Genomic DNA, 7742 nt, shown 5'->3' with positions numbered 1-7742 from the left:
AACTGCAGGTTTTGCCTGTTATGGAGAGAGTGGTTCTGGTGGTTCTGGGCCCTGCCCCTACACTCCGGGGAGGGGTGTGGCTGTGCGGGGCTAGGGAGGAAGCCTTGAGAAGTCTTGGGATGGGTGGGGACAGCAGTGGGGCTCCCGTGAGTTAGGAAGCGGAGGAGGCGTTAGAAGGTGGAGAGTGGGGTTGGGAGGTGGTGGGGTTGGTTAGGTGAAGGGACTGTCGGAGCTGGAGAATTCCCTGGAGGAGGGAAGGTAAGCAGGAAGACTGGGGAAGCTAGAGGGAAAGGTGTTGGAGCCAGGATCTGGATAGGGAGGGGTAAGTGAAGAGGCAGGGAAAGGCCCCAAGATAGAGGACTTAAGTGCATCTGCAATTTTGGGGGCGAGGAAATTATTTAAGTTCTTGAAGATATTGAAATTAAAGGTCTCATTTTCTAATTTGTATGGAGGTTGGATGAGACACCCCCGGGGTGTCTCTGTTGAGGGGGGTGGAAGGACCAGCTCCCATGTCTCAGACGTCTTCCCCCTACCTGGGTGGAAAAGGAGGCATCCCTTGTTTCCCAAAACGCAGGCGGGAAAGACAAAGAAAGACTGAGAAAGGTCAGGAGTCCCTGTTTCTTCTCAGAGGACCTAAAGTCCCTGGGACCTTAAAAAGCCTAAAAGAGGGCCCAGCATTAGGCTTGAAGCAAAATACAAACCAAACTGAGGTCCCAGACCCCAGAGGAGAGCACAGCCCTGGGATAAAACCCTCTAATTAGGCAGGAGCCAAGAAGAAATGGGGAAGAGAGGACATAGAGACGGAGCCAAAAGGGTTTTGTTTGAAGCTATTTAGAGACCTCACCCACATCTGAAGGGCAATTGGGGGAAAACCTCTTAGACTCTCTGACAGATAAGCAGGTCAGCAGAGTTGGATCTGGGCACAATCACACTAGGTTCTTAGAAAACTAGGGTGACTATGGAGGCCAGCAGCCAGTTTCCAGTCAGCCACCAGTCCCAGCTCTTGGGCACCATATGAATGGTGTGAATGGTGTGCCCAGGGATGAGGTCAAGGCCACAGAGGAGAAGTTCAGGTTTATTGAAAGGGGAGGGTGACCTGCCTGGGCAGGGCAAAGGTGGTTTCTGCACCCCAAGGGCAGTTAGAGACCCCTTTTATATGGGGCCATGGAGGGTGTGCAAATTTCACAGCTTGCCTGGAAGGTCAGGATCCTTTTGTGAAAACTTCTGGGGGTTGGGCTAGCTAAATCCTTTGTGTCTTTGTCTTCGGAGGAGTGGAGGAGGAGGGGAAAAGGGTTTGTGTGCGGCTGCATTGGTTCCCCCAACATTAATGAACATCAATAGATAACTATTACAATAGGCAATATTCGTGATGCATTGAGAACTAGTGACCATTGAGTCACCCCAAACCCATGCCTACTTCACTTGGTTTTACTCATTTATGTCTAATGAAATGCACTTAGATTAGCTATATGGAGGGTGAGGTATGAAAATGATGGGAAGATCATGGAACACACCCATTCAAGCTATTCTCTTGCCTCAGCTTTCCAAGTAGCTGGGACTACCGGTGCCCACGACAATGCCCAGCTATTTTTAGATAGCAAGTCTCTGTCTGGCTCAGGCTGATCTCGAACCTGTGAGCTCAGGCAATCCACCCTCCTCAGCCTCCCAGAGTGCTGGGATTACAGGTATGAGCCACCATGGCTCTTCTCACTTTTGTTCTTGGCAGCTGCAAGCAGATAAAATACAATCAGGCTGTGTGAAACTGTTATATCGGCTTTGATTTTGCCCTAAATATATGATTTTTTAGCAGTTTGAAGGCCTGGAGTCTGTCCCTCTAGTTGTCTGTCAGGAGCTTTTCGGGAACCACTTGGGGCTATAGGAACAAATTCTAAAAAGCAAATTTAGCCAATAGTCTGGGGATTGTAAAGAAAATTTTCATTTCCTTTTGATCTATGGGCTTCTCAGGGGCTCCTGGAAGCAAATCCTCAGGGTGCTGTTTGCGAGGGAATTAACCGTTACTAGCAAATTGCAGGATTGGATATTTTCCTGTTTTTTTTTTTTACTAATTTTGCACAGGCCACCCCTTTCACAGGGACTGGAAGCAGTTTAGCTGGATGGTTCTGGCTTTGGGCAGTTATGCAAAAGCAACGCTGTGGCTTCAGTCTCTGTGGGGCTGGCTGAGCTGGAGGGTTTCCTGCCCAGATGGCTCAATCATGTGGCTGTTGCAGAAACCTCAGTTTCTTGTTGCTGGAGGGCAAGAGGCCTCAAGTTCCTTATTGCAGGGACTTCTGGAGAGGACTGGTTGGGGGTTCTCATGGTCCTGTAGCTGCATTCCCCCAAGAGAGAAAGCGGAAGCTGCAATACCTTTTGTAATCTATTCAGAAAAGGCACATCCTGCCACTTTTCCTGTACCCTGCTCAGTAGAGGTGAGTCATCAATTGCAGTTCACATTCTGCGATGTCTCTTGAAGGGAAAATATTAAATAGAGAATTTGGGTACCTGTTTTAAAGCCACCTCATGTAAATGCTATTAATAATCTCCATTTTCTCCACCTTTCATATTTTGAACATTTCTGCACGTCACTAATCATTTTGTTACATATCTTTTTTGTTTTTTTTTTTGTAGAGACAGAGTCTCACTTTGCCGCCTGTAGAGTGCCATGATGTCACACGGCTCACAGCAACCTCCAGCTTTTTTTGGGCTTACGCAATTCTCTTGCCTCAGCCTCCCAAGCAGCTGGGACTATAGGCGCCCGCCACGACGCCCAGCTACTTTTTGGTTGCAGTTTGGCCGGGGCCGGGTTCAAAAACGCTACCCTCCGTATATGGGGCCGGCGCCCAACTCACTGAGCCACAGGCGCCACCCATGTTACATATCTTTTAATCAATCCCTAGTATTGCACCAAATGAATGTATCAGTGTTTCCTTATTCAGAATCTTATTTGAGACATTTATTTCTTTTGACATCTTTTTTTTTTTTTGAGACAGAGTTTCACTATGTCGCCCCGGTAGAGTGCCATGGCGTCATAGCTCACAGCAACCTCCAACTCTTGGGCTTAAGTGATTCTCTTGCCTATGCCTCCCAAGCAGCTGGGACTACAGGTGTCCGCCACAACGCCCAGCTATTTTTCTGTTGCAGTTGTCATTGTTGTTTAGCTGGCCTGGGCTGGGTTTGAACCTGCCAGCCTCGGTGCATGTGGCCGATGCCGTAACCACTGTGCTACAGGCACCAAGCCTGTGGTTTTATTTATTTTATTTATTTATTTTTTCCAGTTTTATCTTCACTTTACTCTGTAAGTAGTATTTCTTTTTTTTTTTTATTGTTGGGGATTCATTGAGAGTACAATAAAACAAGTTCACTGATTGCATTTGTTAGGTGAAGTTATTTTTGACATCTTAAATAATGCCGCTGGTAACATTTTTGTACATTAACTCTTTCAATAATCTGATTACTTCCTTAGGGTAACAGGTAAAGCAAAACAGCTGCTAGGGTGGGGATGGTTTTGGCAACCCAGAGAGCAGGCAAAAAGCAGGCCATGGCTTGACACTGTCAAAGAGAGAACATGTGGGAGAGGTTAATCTGGAAGCAGACAAGGGAGGTGCAAGGTGCAGATGCATCATTTAAAGGCAGGGAGGGACTTATCTGAGCAAACTGTGCTGTCTTGTAGGGCCTCAGGTTTCTTCATTTGCAATCCTTGGCTGCTAATGCCTCCTCACAGAGCTGCTGTAAGAATTAAATAAGCAATGAGTGTAAAGCATCTAAACCAGTGTCTGGTAAATACTGAGCCCCTAAGTAGAAGCTGGATCCCTTAAGTCTATAGTGTAGACTTCATACTTTTGCCTTCATGCCTTTAGGCATTACTATTTTGACAATTCCTAAGCAAAACACACACACAGAGGGTTCTGGTCTCTGTCCACTGCCACCGGGAACACCGAGAATCCCTGTGACTGTGAGGATGGAGCTGCCCTGCTACACAGATGCCTTGACAGCAGGTCCTCAGGCCGTGGCCTTCCATGTAAGGCACTTGATCCAGAAGGTGGCAATAACAAAACCAGCTCTGGGTTTTCCAAAGCTCTCAGCCACTGCTCGTTGTAGTGCTCTTATTGTCATTTGCACGCAGAGAGTGAGGCTGAAAGGGACATCCACCTGACTGAAGTCACGTGTGGCGGAAGGGGAACATCTGGGCAGCCCTCTGCAGCCTCTTTTGGTTACCTGGAATGGTTACCTGGAATCAGCTATGTAGTAGATTCAAAGTTAGTCCGAAAATGATGAAAGACTTTTCTCAATCAAAAGAAATGTTAGAGTTCATTGGCAATAAGAGACTTATCACCAGACGCCGTGGCTCAAGTCTATAATCCTAGCACTCTGGGAGGCTGAGGCAGGTGGATTGCTTGAGCTCAGGAGATGAAGACCAGCCTGACCAAGAGCGAGAACCCGTCTCTGCTAAAATAGAAAAACTAGCTGGGTGTTGGGGTAGGTCTCCTGTAGTCCAAGTACTTGGGAGGCTGAGGCAAGAAGATCACTTGAACCCAGGAGTTTGAGTTTGCTGTGAGATATGACGCTACGGCACCACACCCAGGGGCACCAAGTGAGACTCTGTCTCAAAAATAAATAGGTCAGGCGCAGTGGCTCACGCCTGTAATCCCAGCACTCTGGGAGGCCGAGGAGGGTGGATTGCCTGAGCAAGAGTGAGGCCCTATCTTTAAAAATAGCCAGGCAATTAGCCGGGCGTTGTGGCGGGCGCCTGTAGTGCCAGCTACTCGGGAGGCTGAGGCAAGAGAATCCCTTAAGCCCAGGAGTTGGAGATTGCTGTGAGCTGTGTGAGGCCACAGCACTCTACCGAGGGCCATAAAGTGAGACTCTGTCTCTACAAAAAAAAAAAAAAAAATAGCCAGGCATTGTGTCAGGTGCCTGTAGTCCCAGCTACTTGGAGGCTGAGGCAAGAGAATGGCTTGAGCCCAAGAGTTTGAGGTTGCTGTGAGCTTTTACACTACGGCACTCTACCAAGGGTGACAAAGTCAGACTCTGTCTCAAAAAAAAAAAAACAAACCAACAAACAAAAACCTTTTTAAAAATAAATAAATAGATAAATAAAAATAAGACACTACCACCCTCACTTTTTCCATGGCTCATTCAAATACCCTAAAAGAGGAACTGGAGAAAAAAATATGAGTTAGGGGCAGCGCCTGTGGCTCAAAGGAGTAGGGCACCGGCCCATATGCCAGAGGTGGTGGGTTCAAACCCAGCCCCAGCCAAAAACTGCAAAAAAAAAGAAAAATATGAGTCAGACTGTCAGCAACAAACAAGAGGATGTTGATCTGGGTTGTCCTGGAAAGAGCTGCCCCCCTGGGCCTCCCACCTCCTCCCCCACCAGGACTACATTCTTCATCCAGACCATGTAGAAATAAAATAGCTATTCCGGAAGGCCGAACAGTTCCAGGAAAAGATCAAATGCATAGGGCCAAGCTTTGTGTCTCTGTAAGATCAAAATCTACAAGCAATTATTGAGTAAGCTCTTTGTGTTAAACAATGTATACAAGACACAATGTGGAAAACAAAGAGACATATGAAAAAAAAAGAAAAGAAAAAGCAAGTTATCAGCTGAACAGAATTGTCAAATCTGAACATAAGCAGTCAGGCAAAGGAAAGCCTGTGTCTAGTGAGGGGTAGAGGTAATCATTGCTATATTTCCAAGGAGGGGGAAACTTCTGGGCTGAAACAGAGCAAGGAATGTCACCTAAGGTAGTTGTAATAAGGAGAGTGGAGGAGATCAGAGGATGGCGGCTTCCAGAATGAGGCCTGGGTTATAAGGAATGTGGTAGCGAGCAGATGTCACGGGATGAATGAGACAGGAGCCACACCAGCTTAGGCAGAGAGTAGTTTTCGGGGTTTGCAATGATCTTATTTCTTAGGCAAGGTAATGAAAACATTGGAGTATACTGTATGATTTTTGGTACCTTTTTGTATGTCTAGAAATATGACAGCTCACAAAGAAAAATAGAAAAGAAGAAAAGGAGGGAGGGAGGGATAGAGAGAGTAAGAAAGGAAGGTGACGCAGTCATCCTAGTGGGTAGAGAGTTCACAGTTCCCAAGACATCTCAGAATCGACCCTTTATTCCAGTAAGATTCGGACCTGTATAGTTACTGCTTCAATCGACCTCTTGGCGCCCCTGGAATAACAGTATGACGGAAGAGGTCAGGCTATAGAGTGACAATCAGAACTCCCTCTGATTGAATATGGGCAGAGCATTCAGAAAAAAACAGCTGGAATTTCTGGCAGCCTACTACATGCCCGGAGCTACTCCTGAACTCACTCTAAAACCTTAAGCAATTCTAAAATACATCACTGTGCCCATTTTATGGTAGGAAATCCGAGGAACAGGGAGGCCAACAATTTGTCCCAGGTAGTAAAAAAGGCAGCAAGGACGCCTGCTGCTTCACTGTGTGGGTGGAAAATGCTTCAATGTTTTGAGGGGGTTTTTTTGTTTGTTTTGTTTTTTGTAGAGACAGAGTCTCACTTTATCACCCTTGGTAGAGTGCTGTGACATCACAGCTCACAGCAACCTCCAGCTCCTGGGCTTAGGTGATTCTCTTGCCTCAGCCTCCCCAGTAGCTGGGACTACAGGCGCCCGCCACAACGCCCAGCTATTTTATGTTGCAGTTTGGCCGGGGCCGGGTTTAAACCCACCACCCTCGGTCTATGGGGCCGGCGTCCTACTCACTGAGCCACAGGCGCCGCCCATGTTTTGAGTTTTATTGACAACTCACGATATCTTGAGATTGGACAAATAGTGGTCTTTTTAGTATACTTTCTGAATAGATTTGCTATAACAGTGGTAAGTAACACTGCTCCCACGCCCATCCCCAGATGACTGTTATCCATGGTCAGTTTTGCCCTCTCTTTAACTCCGCCTATTCAGGTTTTACCACCTCTCAGGATATGTCTGTTATTTGTCAGCTTTCCTTTTTTTTTCTTTTGAGACAGAGTCTCAAGCTATCACCCTGGGTAGAGTGCCATGGTGTCATAGTTCACAGCAACCTCCAATTTCGGCTTATGTGATCCTCTTGCCTCAGTTTTTCTATTTCTTTCTCTTTTTTTTTTAGTAGAGATAGGGGTCTCTCTTTTGCTCAGGCTGGTCTCGAACTTGTATGTTCAAGCAATCCACCCTCCTCGGCCTCCCACAGTGCTAGGATTGCAGGCGTGAGCCACCAGGCTGACCCTCAGCTTTCCTTTTTATCTTCCTGCTAAATTACTAAAGGTTCTGCCTTAGGACTGCTGTCCCCCTCTTGGTGAAGGGCACCAGACCCACCCATTTCATGTGTTTTGGTGACACTGGATTAGGGTCACTGCCCAACAATTGCAGCCCTGCCTATGAACCAGGCTCATTAGCTAACAGGTTTTTCCTGTCAATGGAGGAGTGTTTCCTAATAAGGGTTCTGTAACAGAAGGATGGCCTGAAAAAAACCCTGGCAAAAATTGTTTTCTGTCTTTTTAAAACTTCCCCCATTCTTTTTGGAAACTGAGGCCTGCATCCCAGCCTCAGGGTGGTGGTGGAAGGGGAGGCTCCCAGCTGAGCAGAGGTCTGTGGTTTGTCTTCTGGAAGAGATGGGAAGATTAGAATCACTTACTGTAGTTCAAGGACAATGGATTCCCCCTTTTTTTTTTTGAGACAGAGCCTCAAGCTGTTGCCCTGGGTAGAGTGCTGTGGCAGCACAGCTCACAGCAACCTCCAACTCCTGGG

General features: G+C 47.0%; 1 protein-coding gene across 1 annotated transcript in view; it reads left to right on the top strand.

The window, feature by feature from the left end:
• Positions 1 to 205: 205 nt before the first annotated feature.
• LOC128576424 (tumor necrosis factor receptor superfamily member 10A-like) overlaps positions 206 to 7742 on the top strand; it is a 35584-nt gene continuing 28047 nt past the window's right edge. The window contains exon 1 of the mRNA XM_053578564.1: positions 206 to 258. The gene's annotated coding sequence lies outside the window, so the exon portion shown is untranslated. The remainder of the gene's footprint in view (positions 259 to 7742) is intronic.

The sequence above is a fragment of the Nycticebus coucang genome, chromosome 24 (assembly GCF_027406575.1).
Source record: "Nycticebus coucang isolate mNycCou1 chromosome 24, mNycCou1.pri, whole genome shotgun sequence".
Lineage (NCBI taxonomy): Eukaryota > Metazoa > Chordata > Mammalia > Primates > Lorisidae > Nycticebus > Nycticebus coucang.
Note: the sequence above shows the minus strand (reverse complement) of the source record. Positions and strands in the feature narration are given on the sequence as shown.